The 19,501-nt window shown below is 44.7% G+C and overlaps 1 long non-coding RNA gene across 1 annotated transcript in view; it reads left to right on the forward strand.

Moving 5' to 3' along the window:
* The first annotated feature begins 1,145 nt into the window (after positions 1-1,145).
* Positions 1,146-19,501, forward strand: part of LOC309867655 — a 39,206-nt gene continuing 20,850 nt past the window's right edge. Inside the window, exon 1 of the long non-coding RNA XR_014313289.1 lies at positions 1,146-1,241. This is a non-coding gene — a long non-coding RNA (uncharacterized lncRNA). The remainder of the gene's footprint in view (positions 1,242-19,501) is intronic.

Genomic DNA, 19,501 nt, shown 5'->3' on the forward strand with positions numbered 1-19,501 from the left:
TCTATACAATAGCTGTTATTTGAATCCCCATTTATTAAAGACAAAGTGGGAATTCAGAGGCATTAAGTGAACTCTTGGGTTTATACCATCAGTTGCCAAGGCAGGACTTGGTGAGGTCTTTCTGACTCGGAGCCCAGGCTCTTAACCACCGATTATAACAATTAAATTCTCCAGTTGACAGGCCACCCACTCCCATCACCTATAGAACGCCAGGTCTGTCCCACACACTCTTTTATATCTAATTCCTGCTCTTCCAAAGGGGTGGCCGGGTGTGAAGTTCTGACCTCCTGGAGGCAGGGATCTGGCCCGTTTCCTCCCTAACCACCGAGTGTCTTGCAAGGTCGACTCAGAACACAGAAGACACGGGCTTCTTGGTGGAGGGGAAAAGAAACCGCCAGGCGGAGATCAAGAGGAAAAAGAAGTGCAAGAAGAGCACAGCAGGAAAAGGAGAGGAAGGAGGAAGAAAGTTCATGGGAAAGGAACCAAGGGCAAATATTTGCTGAACGCTTTAGGGCCAGTCATGGGACCCAAGGATCTCTAAGGGTCTCTGAGAAGGAGTACTCAGCGCGCTGGGCACGGAAATCGGCCTAATCTCTCCAGACCAGGAGCCAAGGCTCAGCAAATAAAGAGCTTAGCGCATCTGGGTGGCCGAACTTGGAGCCGCCGTCTTGCAAACATGGCAGGGGCTTAATGGGGTGCCTGGTCCTGGTACCTCCTGCCCGGGTCAGGGTGGTAAAAACGCAGCTTGCTCTCCCCACTGATCCCTTCGGGAGCGACGGCCCCAAGCACTCCTCTGAGTATCCGCGGAGACACGTTCCTCAGCCATTACAAGTTTGCAAGTCACACTTGTTCTCTTTCCTCTTTCCTCACTTTGAACACAGACTGCTGGGGCGCATTTCCTTTTTTGGCGAGCGAAGCCGGACCAGTGCGTTAAGAGCGATCTCTTCCTCTTCGCTCCACCGGCGGCCCGCCGGGGCCCAGGGGCAGCCGCCGGCGGAGCCCCCGGCCGCCGCGCGACCGCGCTTGGGGGGACGGTCGCTCCAAGGTGACGCGCGGCCGCCTCCGCCCCCTGGAGGCGGGGCTGGCGGGCGGGGGTCTAGGAAATCGGACGGCGCGAGACGTGCCCCCGCCCCCGGCGCGTCCTGGCCGTTTCTGCGCGTGCGAGCGGCGGCGGCGGCGGGTCCCGGCAGGTGAGGGGCGCGCCGGCTCCTGGGCAGCCCCCGGGACGCGGCCTCGGACAGGTGAGGGCGGGGTCGGGCTTACCTGGCAGCGCGCCCGGCGGGGACGCGGGGGCAGCCGCGGGCTCTCTTCCGGGGCGGGCGCCTGCTCGCCACCGAGGTGAGGCGTTGGGGACCCTGAGGGTTCGGGCTGGGAATTCAGCGGAGCTCCTTCCCGGGAGCCGCGGCTTCCGGAATAAGGTGTGCGAAGGAGGGAGGCAGAAATCCGAGGGGGGCAGTCCCGGAGAGCGCAGGAAGGGCAGGCGGCTTGCCCCAGGAATTCGTGGCTTTTTAAAGGACACACCGTTGGTCCCCTCGGGGCGCCGTGGAGTTAGTCGCCGCCACCGCCTGGGCTCTTTCTGCGGAGGTTAGCCCCTCGTTTGTGTGGGATTTCCTGCGCTCCCTTCGTGGAGACCCGGAGGTTCAACTCTGGTTGCCAGCGCAGGCATTGGCGCAGCTGCCCAGGAGAAGAAAGCCTTAGGATAATTGTGTGGGGGTTCGAGTCTTGCGCATTAAAAACAAAAATACCAGCAAACCAAAAAACCCAATACGGTGATGGTGGTGGTGAACTTGAGAGGCGATTGCTTCCGCAGTGAGTTCCTCAGCGCGCGGTCCATCTGTCAAGCAAATGGGGCGCCGAAGGCTTTTAGTCGTGGTTGGGTTTCCATAAACGGGTTCTAACGTCTGAAGGAAATTCTGTGCGGTGTCTGAAGGTTTCAGCGGCGTGTAGGTAGGTACTTACCAAGTGCGGACTGGAAGTGACATTGACAGGAGTGACTTAAGAGTTACCCAAGCAGCTTCCAGGTGAACCTTGGAACTTTACAAAAACCTGCTTCCCAACGCACTGAGTGGCAAACACGTCTACGGGTTATGATTCCTATTAGCATCCATTTTCGCTTGGGTCAGCAGCATTTAATTCAGCACGTATTTGTTGTATGTCTTTTAAGGAGGAACCTTTGTGAGAGCCAGGTTGGCGTGCCCTTTGGTAGCACAGGTGTTGATACACAGGGGCCATTTAGGGCCCTCATTCTGCGCAGCTGGGTGATCAGAAAGAGCAGGGGCTTGGGCCCGCATTTCTTTAATCTCTGGTACTAAGCGTTTAAATGCAGGGAGAATGCAAATCTTTGAAGAAGTCTGACATCCCAGCTGACAAGGATTATGAAAAACCATCCTCAAAATAAGGTTATTGGGCACTTTATCTTGTTGTGTAAAATACACAAGGTAGATATTATTCCCCCTTTTCAGGTGAGAAACCCAGGCAAGGAGGAATCTAGCAGTTTGTTGAAAGTAATTAGTGGACCTGAGAGCCAAGGGGGATATTTCTGAATGCAAAACCCATGCTTTTTCACTATTCCATGGTTCTCGGATATTTAGTGTAAATCTGACAGATTTAATGGAAAATAATTCAAATTTATTTTCCTAAAACAATCCGTCAGTTGCAGTGACCGTTATGAATAAATGAGTATTGCTTTCAGTCTCTTTGTGTGGTTAAACTATAACCAGTCTGGGCCAAGAAGATGAACGGCAGTTTTTAAAATACAAAGTTTATTATGCGTCTTTGTTAACATATTTTTAAGGACCAAATATGTCCAAGAGGGACAAATATGGTAAAACTTTGTAGGTATTCCTTGTGGATTACACATTGAAGTAACAGTTAATTTTCTTATTATTCATATCCTTTAACACAGGTCAGCTTGATTCCATATCTTTCAGAAGAATAGAAATCACTGTTTTCACCTAGAGAGGACTTTGTGTGTGTGTGTGTGTGTTTAAATCTATAATCATATATGAATATATGTAACATTTATTTTAAAAGGTGTATCTGTTTTTCCTTAAATTTATCTCTAGAAGTGTAGAGAGTACTGCCGTGCACTTATGTGGGAAGGAATCCTAATATTCCCAGTTTAGCCTTTGAGTGAATGATCCATTACAACTTGTAATTTCTTCAAATTCCTGTCAACCACGAAAGTGATTTTCAAACTTCAATTATTAGGCTGTAGATGAGAATGAAAATAATGTAATAATTTTAATACATTATAATAAATAAAATTTAATACATTTACATTTAATAATGTAACTGTAAACCACGAAAGTGATTTTCAAACTGCAGTTACTAGGCTGTAGATGAGAATGAAAATAGTCCTTAGACTTTTAAAAAAATTTTTTAGAAGTTTTTATTTATTTGTTTGTCAGAGAGAGAGAGAGCACAGCAGGCAGAATGGCAGGCAGAGAGAGAAGCAGGTGCCCTGCCGAGCAAGGAGCCTGATGCCAGACTCGATCTCATGACCCTGGGATCACGATCTGAGCTGAAGGCAGCCGCTTAACCGACTGAGCCACCCAGTTATCCCTAGTCCTTAGAATTTTAAATAATATTCCCGACACGGAGAGCACTTGCTTTCTTAAACTCTTCCTTATCATTGTTAGTAATTATACAGAGATATTGAGGGGTTTTGTAATTAAATTATCTTAAGGTATTGAAAATAAGTGTCTTTTTGGGGGGTGAGGTGGGGAAGAGAGTCTTTGCCTGTGTTGGGAGGATCACGTAGGTTATATTCTGCCCAAGTTGTGCTTGGCACAATTTTTATTTTTGTTTTCATTTGACAGTGAAATCAACAACGCACCTTGAACTCCTCTCTAGGAATATTTGAAATCCTGATTAGAATGTGTTTGTAGATGTGTGCTTGGCTTGGTTAAGATTCTCTAATGGAGGGGCCAAGAGTGATGAATTAGAGAACTTTCCAGAAGACCAAAAGGGCCAAGGAGCAGAGTATGCATTAGATGTGAAGTGGGCAGATCTAGATTTTGTGACACCTGAAAGGCAAATGACTTGGGGATCTTTAAAAAAATAATGTAAAATTAGTTATGAAAGTGAATGCTTATTTAGAATGGAAAAAGATATGATCACCATTTGCTGGAAGTTTCTTTCTCTTTCAGCTGAGAACTTTGGGCAATTTACCAGAAATGCTTACATAAAAATGCTTCCTGATGGCAGCCCTGTCTCCCTGAGAACACTGAGCATCTCCTAGCAGCCTGTAGCCCTCATAGGGACCTCTGCCAGCGAGAGGCCGGAAGCTGAAGCGCCATTACCATCAAAAAGTAAGAGGGCTGGGACGCCTGGGTGGCTCAGTTGGTTAAGCAGCTGCCTTCGGCTCAGGTCATGATCCCAGCGTCCTGGGATCGAGTCCCACATCGGGCTCCTTGCTCCGCAGGGAGCCTGCTTCTCCCTCTCCCTCTGACTCTGCCTTCCACTCTGTCTGCCTGTGCTCGCTCTCGCTCTCTCTCTGACAAATAAATAAATAAAATCTTAAAAAAAAAAAAAATAAGAGGGCCAACTGTGGTTGTAGGCAAAGGACTCATGGTTCACTGAGCAGGATGAAGGCTGGTCGCTGGGGTGGGAGGGATACTCAGCTTATTGGGGACTCAGGGCATTTCATATCTAGTAAACAGCCCGGAGGTAAGGCTCAGAGCTGACTTTTAGGACCTACTTTGCTTGGCTCTCCAGGGAGGCCTTTGGCTATTGGCTCTCTCAGTGCTCATTCTACCACTCATTGTTAATGGAGGCTTCTCTATGTCCCAGGCACGGACTATGGCAAGGTCCTATTTACCAGGGAGCTCCTACCCTCATGGAGCTGATTTCACTCTGACAGCACAGGGTCCTAGGGGCTGGCCTGGAGCCTGGGGGGCTCCTGATGGCTTGAGCTGAATTTGGAATTGTTGGTGGAGTTACCAAGATGGAAGAGTCCAGGGAGGGCATTCTAGGTGGGTGGAGGGCTGGAGACAGCCAGAGGTTCGGACCCCCGTACTCTCCTCCATGGATGCAGTGAGGCCCCTTTGGTCAGGGGTTCTCCGCATGTCCTTTCAGACCAGCTGCACCCACACAACTGGTTTTAACTTACAAGAGATGCATGTTCTCAGCCCCCATCCCAGACCCTCTGCATTGGAAACTCTGTGTCTGGGGCATAGCGATCTGCATTTTGAGAAGCCCTCCTGATGACTGCGGTGCGTGCTAAAGTTTGAGACCCGGTGCTCTTGGTATTTCACGGAACTGTTTGGGCATAGACTCCCCTGTGGAGATGGTAAGAGGGGAGTGGGATTCATGCCAACGCTAATATGCTGTGACTGTGATATGAGTATCATTTATGTTACGGTCACTGGCATTTTTGGAGTACCTGGACTGTACTCAGGCGTTGTGCTAAGAAATAGGAACTCTTTTAATCATGAACATAACCCCACAAAGCAGGGCTGTTGTCACTTACATTGAATGTGAGAAAACTGCAGCCCAAGGAGACAAGGGGATTGTCCCCCGGCACACAGCTGGAAAGCATTTCAGCCAGGATTCCGGCACTTTCCCTCTCTTCTGCCTGGGATAGTTTTCATCTGTGTCTTTGTTGCGTGTGGGTCTTGTAGGGGAGGCTGGAAGGGAGACTTGAGACTACGTGGACTGGCCCTTTTTAACAATCATTGTCATTTGCTGACCATGTGGGTTTAACAGCTTTTTCTTTAGAGACAAATCGCCAGATGAGATAGGTACCATTTTGTCATTCCGTCCTTGGGGGGAATTTCTAAAGTTTTGAAAGCAAATGGACACAAGTGCATATATGTAATTGAGCAACATGGATGTTTCCTCCTTCCCTGGTATGGTGATGAGCTCATGTGCATTCCCTCCATGGGTAGAAGGTAGCCTTGTTTTGTAATGTGGGTTTCTTCTGGGTATGGGCATGGGGACTTTCTTCTAAAGCCCAGCTCCCTGTCCAGGACACAGATATCTTGAAGATGATGGTGTGTTTGTCTATGAGGTCCTGGAAGGTCAGAGCTATGCTTTGCATTTTCACATTTTTTTTCTTTCTGAAAACGATTGTTTTCCACAACTCTCTATATTTTGTCATGGAATACCTCCATCATTTCAGGAGGCATGAAATAGAACACAGGTGGGGTACCTGGGTAGCTCAGTGGGTTAAAGCCCTGCCTTCAGCTCAGGTCACCATCCCAGGGTCCTGGGATCGAGCCCCACATCGGGCTTTCTGCTCAACTGGGAGCCTGCTTCCTCCTCTCTCTCTGCTTCTCTGCCTACTTGTGATCTTTGTCTGTCAAATAAATAAATAAGATCTTTAAAAAAAAAAAAGAACACAGGTATAGATGTGAGGACATGTGTGAGTGTGCCAAATGGTGGTTTGCCTTTGGGTGTGGACCTCAGGTTACTGAGCCTTTGCTTCTCCGCACGCCCATGTTGAGACAAATGTTAATTTGAGTGCAGGACAGGCAGCAGAACTTAATTCTGGGAGTGCTGGCTGTCTCAGCCATGCCTTCATGCATTCACATAGTCATTTGTCGCCTGCCTGGTTGTGCTGAGTCTTAATGTCAGGCACCGGAAGAAGATACAGTGGTTGCTGGACAGATGTGATCCGTACAGAGTCCTGAGGACAAACTTACCCGCTGTGCTATGGCTGAATGGAGCCAGATGCCCTACTTCCTGCAGTGAGTCATCTGGAAAGGAGTTAAGAACTTATCTTAGTTCAGGAGAGAGGCTGTAGGGCTTGGCTTAAGGCAACTGGGAAGCAGAGGTGTGTGAGGGTTTAAGAGATGATCTGGGAGATTGCGTAGGTGATAGGGGGTTGTAGGAGGTTGTGGGTCAGGGTTTGTGCCTTGGGCCCCTGTGTTGGTGCTAGGACCACAAGTCAGGATGGAGTTGTTTTGAACAAATAAAAATGAGTTTTGTGGACATTGTGAGTTTGAAATGTCCGCATGACTCCAAGGTAGAGGTTTGGGTACATTGAATAATGCAGCAGAGAACCCAACTGAATAATTCAGCAGGTTGAGTAATATCAACAAATGAATGATGCCATCTCCCAAGGAGAGGGTGGAAGCGAGAAGCAGTTCACAAAGGAAACGCGGGCATTTCCCCTGGCATTGGCAGGGTAGGCACAGATTCCAAGTCCTTTGATGGAAAAGGTGAAAAGAGTCTACTTCCACTTGTTCTTGAGAGGGTGGAGATAAATTCTCTGGCCCTTTTGCATGGTTGATAGCCTGCGATCTGGCCCGTGGGAGGAGGGTGGCAATGTGGAACAGCAAACAAGGGCTGGCCGGAGCAGAGGGGCAAGGGGCTCATTGAAAGCTCATTTGCAGCGTTTCAGCTCATATAATTGTCGTAAGGTAAAATGCTTGCCATCTGTCCTCTTTTTTTTTTTTTTTTAAAGATTTTATTTATTTATTTGACAGAGAGAGATCACAAGTAGATGGAGAGGCAGGCAGAGAGAGAGGGAAGCAGGCTTCCTGCTGAGCAGAGAGCCCGATGCAGGACTCGATCCCAGGACCCTGAGATCATGACCTGAGCTGAAGGCAGCGGTTTATCCCACTGAGTCACTCAGGCGCCCGCCATCTGTCCTCTTAATGGGTTATTTTCTCTTGTTAAAAGTACAGGTGCCTGGCTCAGTGGCTTGAGGCTTCTGCCTTCGGCTCTTGTCATGATCCCAGGGTCCTGGGATCGAGCCCCGTATTGGGCTCTCTGCTTGGCAGGGGGCCTGCTTCCACAACCACCTTCCCCCCTGCCTGCCTCTCTGCCTCCTTGTGATCTGTGTCTGTCAAATAAATAAATAAAAATCTTTAAAAAAATACTATAAATATCTATCATAAATATTTGTATTTATGATAGATATTTATATATCATATCTGATATATCATATTTATTGTATATCATATTTATTATAAATTAACTATCTGGATCATTTTGTAGCTCATACAGATCAGCCAGTGCTGTTTTGTAGGCACTGCAGATACGAATACTACAAAATTAATTTTTGTGTAGAATGTTAGGTTTCCGTAGGTGCTCAGAGTTGAGTCGAAGGCTTGTTTAAAAATTGTGTTAGAAAGTGGCTGAATAAATGAAACAAGATGGGATTGGGAGGGAGACAAACCATAAGGGACACTTAATCTTACAAAACAAACTGAGGGTTGCTGGGGGGAGGGGGATTGGGAGAGGGGGGTGGGGTTATGGACATAGGGGAGGGTATGTGCTATGGTGAGTGCTGTGAAGTGTGTAAACCTGGCAATTCACAGACCTGTACCCCTGGGGATAAAAATATATTATATTTTTATTTAAAAAAAAAAAACTGGAAAAAAAAAGAAAGTGGCTGAAATAAATAAATACACGTTCCTTTGTCCAAAAAACTATTAATTGAGCATGCATTATACGGAGTTTTAGCTGTGAATCATCTCCCTGTCCCCTGAGAGCTTACAGCCAAGATGGGAAGTCGGACAGTTTACAGATACCTGCAAGAAAGTGTGCTGTTTGCTAAGGATAAGGGGCAAGGTGCCATGGGATCCAAGCGGTGAGGGGCTGGGCTGCTTGCACTTAGTAGGACTGGGCAGCTGGAGTGAGCCAGCGGTGGGCAGGGATCCCTCTGTAGCATGAAGCAACATTTGGAAAGAACAAACAGGTTTTCAGAATTTGCTGGACGGATGCTTTTGAGGAACTGAAAGTTTATGATCAACTTTGTCCATTAAAAGTCAGACATAGGGGGGCGCCTGCGTGGTTCAGTGGGTTAAGCCACTGCCTTCAGCTCAGGTCATGATCTCAGGGTCTGGAATTGAGTCCTGCATCCAGCTCCTTGCTCAGCAGGGGGCCTACTTCTTTCTCTGCACCTGCCTACCATTCTGCCTCCTTGTGCTCTGTCTCTCCCCGACAAATAAATACATACATACATACATACATACATACAAAAGACATATTCACGAGAGGTTGTGATCTGGTCAGGAAACCTAGAAAAGAAAGTACTAAACTTATCTGCATGACTGTCCCCACGTTCAGAGCCAAGAGGTGACTGAGGGGATGGTACAAAAATGAAGCAAACCCCACTCAGACCAGAAACAAGTAAAAATAATGATTGTGATGATTGTATGATAATTTGTGTTTTGGGTGGTAGTGGGGAGGGGGCTATTGGGAAAGATGTTGGTGTTTAGTTTGAGAACTTCTTAAAAAAGGATAATATATTATTATGTAATGTCATATAATATATATACATTATAATGTATATATATAATATATATAATGTGTATAATGTATATAGTGTAATTGTATATAACCAATATCATTATGATAACAGTCTTACCAAGTGTAAAACATCACATAATTATTACATATATAGGTTTCTAGTCTGAAAATGGCCTTGGGGGTCAGTGCTTCCACCTCCTGTTGCTCTTTCCTGAAGGTGGGGTCCAGTGGTGCCGCAGGCTTGCTTACCTTCCCCTGGTCAGTCTGTCTGGTGAATGAGTCTGTCGCCGTTTGTCCTCTGGCAATGTGTCTCACTTGAGTGAGAATTCTTGTCTGTTAACGAACTGTCTCCATCTTCTCCCAGTCTTTGTGTCACCCTCTTTTAAAGATTTTATTTATTGATTTGACAGTGTGAGAGACAGAGAAGGAACCCAGGCATGAGCAGGGGAAAGAGCAGAGAGAAAGGGAGAAGCAGATGCCTTGCTGAGCAGGGAGCCTGACACGGGGCTCGATCCTGGGACCCTGGGATCATGACCTGAGACGAAGGCAGACGCTGAACCGACTGAGCCACCCAGGCACCCCTGGTGTCACCCTTCTAACTTAACTTCCTCTCTGCTGTGGTTGTCACGCACTTTGTTACATAGTCCAGTGTTTTGGATATTATAAGAATCTTTGACGGAAGTCGCTTTCAGTGTTTTAGACCTGCCTAAACAGGCAGAATTTCTCTGATGTTTCTTTCTTTCTCTTAAATCTATTTGATTTGCGCTGGCACAGAAACGTTTGGCTTCAGCAAGGGATGAGAAAGAAGGTTCTCAGGAAGTTTCAAACTCTGTTAATATTTGAACCAGAAGACATGGCAGACCTGAGAAGGTACATGATACATTGTTTCTAAACATCATAAACTCTTTATGTGATTAAAAAGAAAAAGTTTGAACAGGTTGGTGCCGCCCTGCTCATTAATAACCGATTGGCATTTACTTGCTTTGTTAACAACTTCCTTTCCAACTTCCGGCTTTGTGTCCACTTCTGCCTTTGTCACCGTGAGCTCAAGATTATAAATCAATAATTGAGTGCTTAGTTTTTGTGTTCCTTGCCAATATGTGCCTTTTCATGGATGTTTTTTTCTTTTGGTGGAAGAAGCTTTTTGTTTTCCCTGGTTTATAGGGCATGTGGACTCAGCTGGCATATATTTCATGTCACGTGCCCACTCCTGGGATTATGGAGGTTCTGCTAGGTAGCAGCATCCTCTTATTCTCAGGAACCGTGCTGGATAGGAGTCATACCCATTTTATAGAAGAGAGCACTGAGACCCAGAGAAGCCATGTGAGTTGTACAGGGTCAGCCCATTGGATGGAATTTTACTTCCAACCCCCACCCCCCACTATTCCATCCTAAGCCTGGGCTATTTTAACAACTCCGTTCTGACTTATTTTCTGGTGATGTGGTTTAGCCCCCAAACTAGGGAGTCTCCAAGACTCATGACAGCTAAAATGCCGGGTATTTCTTTGGCTCATGGATTTGGAAGCAGCTGTTCTGTGCATTCCCAGGCTGAATGCAGAGTTGAAACCCTTCACCGCAGAGGCTACTTTAAAAGCTTTACGATAAAGCTTTGGATTCCTGCTAACCCCTATTCTGGAGATGGATTTGGCAGGATCTTGATAAACACATCACGTTAGAACAATTTTCTGCCAGAAGCTTGTGAATACATGAAACTAGATGCTCTGAGAAGGTCTCTCTTTCCTATCTGACCCAAGTGAGGATTTAAAACACGAAATTGTTATAATAAATTTGTGTAGCAAAGCAAGCAGTCAGTAATTGTAAAACTCATGGCTCGTTCCACATGAGAACAACCCCAAGAGAACAACTTAACTGTGTGTTTTTTTTTGTTTTTTAAACTGATGTCAGCTTTTAAAGAGATACAGATGTTGACATTTTAAAATCCAGATGAAATTCTTGTGGTGCTGTTGATTGTATCTGAGTGCTCTTTTGCTGTTCATTCATTTACAAATATCAAAATTTACAAATGAGATCTTTTAAGGGTCCACAGTGTACAGATGGGGTTGGTATTCTGGTTGATGTGATCTTGGAGAAGCTAAGAGTTAACTTCTGCTGAATGTTCTGCTTATCCCCATGGGGGCTTCTGAGGTACCTCTTGGGAACCTTTCTTTAATCTAGATAGTCTGTTCACTGAGAACACAGAAGGAAATTGAGAATACATATTTCAAGCTCTATTCATTACACTTCCTTTAGGACTGCATTTTACCTTTCTGTTGAGGCTGATGTGGTGTCTATGGGAAGCAGCAGGATATGACCAAAATGGCCCAGCATCTGTCCTCATGTCCTACCCATCATAACTTCATGCGCCTTTGAATAAAGCCCTCATCAGTGTTGTCTCTATCCATTCCAATTAGAAGTCAGTTTCTTTCAGGGGCGCCTGGATAGCTCAGTCAGTTAAGTGTCTGACTTGTGGTTTCAGCTCAGGTCATGATCTTAGCATCATGAGATCGAGCCCCATGTTGGGGCTCCCCACTCAGAGGGAAGTTGGTTTGAGATTCTCCCCTTTTGCTCCATACCCCATTCACAACCCCCCCAAATAAATACATCTTTAAAAAAAAAAAGGAAGTCGGTTCTTTCATGATATGCAATGAATGATGAGTTTGTTGTTGTTAAACTATTTTTAATGGAAATTTTGCTGAGCAGTTCTGGCTGTCTTGTTGGTATAATTTTGGTAGTGTCTCTGGTTTGTAGTAATAGCCTCGGTCTAGCCGGATTGAAAACCAGCCCTTGCTATGAGATTTTTTTTGTTGTTTTATTATTTTTTCTCTAGTGGCTCTGGTTGAGAGCTGTCTTAGTGCTTAAAAATCATTGATTTTACAGCTGCTTTTTTTTTTAAGATTTTATTTATTTATTTGACAGAGAGATTGAGCAAGCACAGACAGGCAGAGACAGAGGGAGAAGCAGGCTCCCCCCTAAGCAAGGAGCCTGATGGGACTCGATCCTAGGATACTGGGATCATGACCTGAGCCGAAGGCAGCTGCTTAACTGACTGAGCCACTCACCCTTACAGCTGCTTTTAAGATTACATAGAAAGCACGAATGGAATAGTGTAGAGCAGGACCTCTTTACACACACGCATATATTCACACTATGTGCTGCTGCATCAGTACATTTGTTTTCTATTAATAAGCACTAGAAATATACTAGTGGTTCCCTTATGGAGACCTCTAGTCTGGGCTGAGTCACTTCTCACTGCGTGCCTCTCTGGACAATTACAATTTCCTAAAGGCATACCTTGACAAAACATTGCCAGGGCCAATTTGATGCTGGGATAACAGGCCTTTTTCTGTAGTCTTTAAATGTCACTTAAACAAACTCCTCCTCAGACATGAGACTCTTAAAAAGAAACTCTGCATTTGTTTAACTTGTTAAAGCTCCTAAAAAAGTTTTGGTATTTATTTCCAGATTTTATCAGCCAAACATCTCCATTTGCAATCAGGAGAACCAGTCCTCCAGTGCGTGCTGCTTGAAATGATTACAGGGAGGAAAGTGTCCTGAGTATTTCTGTCTACTCAGTAAGCATTTCTGGAGGTCACTGCAGATGGGGTGGGCAGGGAGTGGGACCAGAGAAGACACTTCTTCTCCAGTAGGGCATTGATGGAGCCTCACACTGTGGCTTCCTTGTCTCACCATGACTGAGTTACTGGGAAGAGCGCCAAGTCTTGACAAACCTTGGGCTCAAATATCAGTTCTGCCCTTGTAAGACTTCAGTGGCTCCAAAATTCTGGTTTCTTGTTTGTAAAACAGAGTTTGCGACTATTTACCTGGGCGTGCTGTGAATATTAGTGGTAATCCCTGCAGAGTGCTTTGTGTGTAACACGTACTTTATAAATGCCTGTTATTCCAGGAAAAGAGGGAGTCTGGCTCCTTCGCCGTATCCACACTTTGGAGAACTGAGTGCCAACCATGTTAAGGCAGCTTTTCTCCAGGGATCAGACACCTCTTCACTGTTGGTGTTTGGCTCTATGTTGCCTTTTAACCAGAAGAATGAGAAGAGAGAGGGCAGAAAGCAGGAGTAGGACCTGATACTAAATTGCATAATTTCAGTTCAAAAATTAACTGGAGACAGATTTTTTTCTTTTTTGAGACACATTTGAGGGAGCAATAAAAATTATCTAAATTCAGTCCATTTTACCCCAGTGGAGGTTCTTATCTTTTGAGTTGAGACACTATCTCTTCCTTTTTTTCCTTTAGTTTTTTTCCTTTCACGTTTAAGGTATTTTTTCCCTTTTGCATTTTTAAGTAAGTCTTGACATTAGAAAGCTGATACTGGACATGCACACATTGATCGTGTGCTGAATTTAGCATTTTCTTGGTGATTATAGTATAATTTGATGAAAGCCCAGCCACTCCTCAGGGAAACCAGACAGTATTTCCTAAATATATGTGGACGAATTAATACCTTGGAAGTTTGACTTTGGAAGGTGACACCAAATGGTTCCATTGGGTTCACAGCCTACATTTCTGATGGCTGAAAAAGAGAAGGGAAAAAAAAAGTATTGATTAGCTAAGGATTTCATGTTTAAATGGAACAACAGGGAAAACAGAAGCAGTTTCTGATTTCAAAATGCACATCTCCTTGGAGAGTCAAGATAGATCTTCCTAAAAAGATGATTAGAGGAACCCTCTTGGGAGCAGAGAGGATTGTAAAGATAGGCGAGTTCTGTTTGGACCGAGAAGTGGAGGGAAAATGTGACTTCAATCTGGAAGGCTGGTGAGTAAGTGACCCTCAATGTCTTGTAGAGGTCACCGGGAGTCATCGGGATTTTTTTTTTTTTCCCAAAGTTTTCATTTTTTAGAGAAAGCTTGCAAACTAGAGTAGTGGAAGGAGCTCAGCAGACTCTGCCCTCAGTGCAGAGCCCCATGGGGTCTCCATCCCATGACCCGGGACCATGACCTGAGCTGAAACAGAGAGTTGGACGCTTAACCCACTGAGCCACCCAGGTGCCCAAGATTGGCGCTCTATGTTCCTCTCATACTGCATGACCTTGTGCAGTTTTTGTGATAGTTTCTTCACAGTGCTGGCCCTTTCAGGAATGTTGACGCTGAGCAGGAGTTAGGTGAAAAAGACAGAGGGACAAAGTGTCACAAAGAACAAGGACATACAGCTGGGCCGCTAGGCTCACAGGTGGCTCTGCAGCATTTTCAGTGTGTGACGTTGGGCAAGTAACTTAAGCCTTCTGTGCCTCTGTTTTTCCATCAGTAAAATGAGGCTTTGATGGTGAGAGGCTCGTATTAGCTTTGAAGAACTACCATGTGTCACGTTCACTGGTCCTAACAGAACCTAATGATTCCATCCTATTTAAAACCTCATTTGCAGCATTTTAGCTCAGTGGGGAGATTTGTTTTGGAGGTTTTGGGATCGCTCCCAGCCTTTTTGTAGCTGACAGTCTATGACATGAGTTGCAGAGTGCATGCCCTGCGAGACTGTAGAACATTGGGGAAGTTCATTTGGGAATTACCAACTGAAGCTGTCATAGGATCGTGTCCACTTCACGGAGCTGGCACTGGCATTGATGGAATCTGAGAAGCAGGGGGGGGATCGATATAACCTTTTTAAAAGATAGATGGTTTTAATATTGATAATAGTGTTCTTTACCTTTCCATTTGATTTCATTTGTAACAGAACGCCACATAAATGCTAGGGCGTGCTGACTGCCTTGCGATAGTTAGTCACCCCTTCAGGTATAGACACAGAAAGTTCAATGATCTGGACAGATGTCACTCTAATGCATCACTAACAGGCTGAGAGGTACAGTCTTCAAATAAACCGTCCTTCACATGACTGTAGGAAATACCCTTTCATCTGCATTTTAAAAATCTTCCTTCAATCATAGACGAGGAAAGTCTTGGCTGTGCATGTCTCTGACTCGTTTTGGTTCACCTGTGGCAGTTTTCCACGTTTGCTTCAGATGTTTGGATTCTTTTGGAGGTGACTGAGCACGTGTCCTTCCATTCCTCAGGTGTGTGCCTTGGAGACCTCACCTGTTGCCTTTTCTCCTGTTGGGACACCTGCTGTCTCAAGACTGGAAAAGGATCTCAGCTTATTGAAATCCAAATGTTGATGGGAGGAGGGAAGCGTGGCTGGCCTCATAGGCTTGCAGTCATGCCCGGGTCGAGGACCCCTCGGCCCTTGGTGGATAGTTTCAGAGACCCCCCAGTTCGGTGGCCTTCTTCTATGCTGGAGTGCAAGGACTTCTCTGTCAACTTGTTGACCGTGATTTTATAAAGGTGATAAGAAAAGTAGATCATTCTACTGATAAATGTTTTGGGGAAATCCAGATGGGAGGCGTGGGCAGAGAAATGAGTTCTGTCCACAGCAGGTTACACCCAGACCTCTAGGAAGGCTGTGTCATCATTATTGATGTGATGTGCTGGACCCAGTGCACGAAGCTGCTCCCACACCTTAAAAGAGAGCAATCGTAGATTGCCCATCAATAGTTATTCAATGATGAAGCATTTATGGGAAAGCTCACCAATTGTGAAACTTTTTAGGTTGTTGGGAGGTGCTGGTCTCTATGCAGGCTCAGAGTTCTGATGAGTATTCAGTCAGGATTGTAGTAGACTGAATTGCCCTCTGAATGAGTTCATTCATTCATTCAATCCAAACTCAACCACTGTGTGCCAGGTACTGTTCTGGGTGCTGAAGTGCAGGGGTGAACTGGGCAAATACCATCTCCTCTCCTTAGAGGACTTAATTATTGTGGGGGGATGGGAGTGGAGAGGAGAGTCCAAATAAACCAACTCATGGGACAGTTTTGATCATGAAGGCCATGCTGAATGTCAGGTGTGAGAGATTATGGTGCAAACATGTGCTTTCATACTAAAGGGTCAAGGTCAGGGTGAGGGTTAAGGTTAAGGCTCTTGGGGTGCCTGGTTGGCTCAGTCAGTTAAGCATCCAACTCTTGATTTTGGCTCAGGTCATGATCACAGGGTCTTGAGATCAAGCCCCATGTTGGGCTCTGTGCTGGGTGTGGAGCCTTCTTAAGATTCTCCATCTCCCTTTAATTCTGTGCCTGCCCAGCCCCGCATTCAGGCTCTCCTCTCCCTCAAGAAGAAAAGAAAAGAAAAGAAAAGAAAAGAAAAGAAAAGAAAAGAAAAGAAAAGAAAAGGTAAGGCTCCCTAAGGAGGTGATGCTTGGTCTAAACCTGAGGTGAGAGAGCTAGGTGTTTGATCTGTATGGAGAACAGATTCTATTGTTAACAGCCTGAACCAATAAAACAAAATCCCTAGGTCTTCCCTCCAAAAGTTTGCTGCACCCACTTTTCCCCTCGGTGGGGGAGGGGGTGCTCCTTTCTCCTTCATGCAGAATTTACTGTCAGACCTGGTAGCACTGAACATCAAGGAAAGGAGGGCCGCTTCAGGCTGAGGTCTTCGCTGTGGGTTCAGTGAGCCTTCCCCCTTGTACACAACCCAAGTTGACCGAACTTTGCATCTGGCAATAGCTTCTCTTTTCACTTGTTGATGATACTGGCTGGTCAGATGAGCCCAGAGTTGTGGCTAGGCTTGCTTTAACTTCCCTTTCATGGTTAAAACATATGTAAACCTGTGTGATGCTTTTAGCTTTCTGCAAAGGACACACTGTCCTCTTCTCACTTTGTCAAGATTCTGTTCATTTGTGTCAAGACACCTGCTGGAACTAAGAGCTTCCTCTTCCTTTAAGTCTGACTCTTTTCAACTATGGATTATTTTTAGCCTTTTTCTGTCAATTATGAAGCTTGAATATTGAGTATTTATAGAAAATGAATCAAAGCAGCCAGTGAGGCTTTGCAAAGGTGCAAGTTTCTGACTCAAAACCACTTTATGCTCCCTCACTGGAAACTCACTCTGCAGTGTAGACTGGGTCATCATGGGTTGACTTGGTTTTTTGGATTTGTTGCCTAAGTATAGAATAGTATAATTTGGTCCTTAGAATAGAAAATAATTGTATTACATCACTACTACTTTATAGGAAAGCAGAAATTTACTAAATGACATTATTAAACCCAAACCTAGATGCTCTTTGAACATTTGTGTAGATATTTATACAGGTTGTTTTCCCTCCGGAAGTTTCTGTTCTGTATGGAGACAGTAAGTGTGAAAACTTTTCACTGCAAATAAATAACAATTCTACCAACCGAATAACAGATCCGATTAAATAAATGGCTGTTGTAATCCTCTGACACTTTTGCTCCAGGCGAATGAAGTGACTGCATTGAGTTTTAAGAATTTATTTCTGGAATATTAATTAATTAATAAAAAACCCCATACCTGGACTTTTCCCCTTTGGCTGTCAGATCAGAACGAAATTAGTTATGTCGTGTTTTTTGAATTGTAGAGGCCTCTTGAGTTGATTATTCTATGGAAAATCATAGAATACATTAGGTCCTCAGACAGGATATGTGTTTCTGATATTAGGAGCTGAACAGAGATAGCCTCTGACTGGTCTGGAGCCACTGTTCCCTTTTCTGAAGCCTGGGGCAGATTTTCAGGCTGATAACATCAGGTTTCCCACTGAGCCTCAGAATCATTTGCAGTAATCTCTCTCCAGGCATCTACCTTCCCTTTATCACACTGGATCCTCAGAAATGTACTTGTCATCCAAGATGATTTTGGATTGAACTTTTCCTTTCTGCTGGAGGAAAGCACACAAAGACATACATATATAAAATACCAATGCACAGGGACACCTGGGTGGCTCAGTTGGTTAAGCAGCTGCCTTTGGCTCAGGTCGTGATCTCAGCTTCCTGGGATCGAGTCCCACATCGGGCCCCTTGCTCAGCAGGGAGCCTGCTTCTTCCTCTGCCTCTGCCTGCCACTCTCTCTACCTGTGTTTGCTCTCTCTCCCTCTCTCTCTCTCTCTAACAAACAAATAAATAAATAAATACCAACACACACATCAACTTTTGTTTTCATATGTATTCTTTGGACAAAGTGCCATGTCAATACTAAAGGGCATAACATTTTTAGAATTAGAAAGAAAGCCAATAGTCTCTGCTTTGAAAAAACCAGTCGTTCCCATCAGTTCATACTTATACATCATTATGCAGTGCCGTAAGCATAGTTTAGGTACCATTTTTATAATTTGCGTGTCTTGCACTTAAAATTATAAATCATTTTCCAGGCAGGTACTGGCATCAGAGAAACAAATTTTCATGGCTGAGTTAATGAAGATTTGTGGTTCATTCTGTCCACAATGTGTGTATCTCTACAAATATATCTCTGGGATAGTATGCATTCTGTGCTAGATATTCTGGGCTTGTAGTATGTTTACATTTTACATTAACCCAACTGTCATCTTGTACAACTGTGCAGAAACTGCCTGTTCTTCAGCTGTGATCATGGACTAATTTAAAATTTCACATGATGGCGTTGTACTGGGAGTTAGTATAAAAGCCTATGAATCATGTGTTTTGGTGTGGATTTTCCTTAATATATTCAACGTCTAAAAACACATTAAGGTAAATCACTGGGCTCTCCCAGGAACTAACACCATAGAATAACCTTGAAAACAAGTTTATCTAAGCACCTAAGTGAATTTATACCTCACAATGGGGGAGCGGTGAATTGTATATTTTTCCTTTTATTAACTCAGTAAGGGTATTGTATCTCGGTTGTTTAATTGCCGTGACATCCACAGGGGGAAATCACTCAGAGAACAGCCCTAAAGTTAAGGGAAAAATGGCCTCAAATAATACATTTTGACTTTTATGCTTATTTATTGAATTCAGTGCAGAGGGACGAAGAGAGCACAACCGACAGCAGAGCCCGACAACGCTGGTACAAAAATGATCCATTCTGGGGAAAAAAGCTGTCTCTGTTGTGTTATTAAATGTGAATTGCCCTTGAGTGTTTATAGAGTGAGAAGCAGCAGAAAAATGTTCTCATAGTCAAGTTTTAGCAAACATTTTATCCAAATGAAAAGCCATATGTTGATATTTATGTAATGACATGAAAGGATGCCTATGGAAAATGATTTGAAAGTAGTGATACTCCGACTGCCAGGGTATAAAACGGTGGAAATTTCACATACGTGTTTAGGCTGGATGTATCTCTTGAAAAACCAGCACAGCTCCAGCCCTGTGCCTTCTCCCTCGTGCCTCAGCCCCCACCACAGCTCAGCCTGCCTAGGTCTTCTTGTTCCTTTCCTGGCACATGTGATCACCTGAGGTTTTGACCCAGCTATAGTAACATATATCTTATTATTTTACCTAATAAATAAATTAAAAAAGAGGTTGTATTAGGTAAAATTGTTTAAAAA

This window comes from Mustela nivalis (genome assembly GCF_964662115.1).
Source record: "Mustela nivalis genome assembly, chromosome: 6".
In the NCBI taxonomy this organism is placed as follows: Eukaryota; Metazoa; Chordata; class Mammalia; order Carnivora; family Mustelidae; genus Mustela; species Mustela nivalis.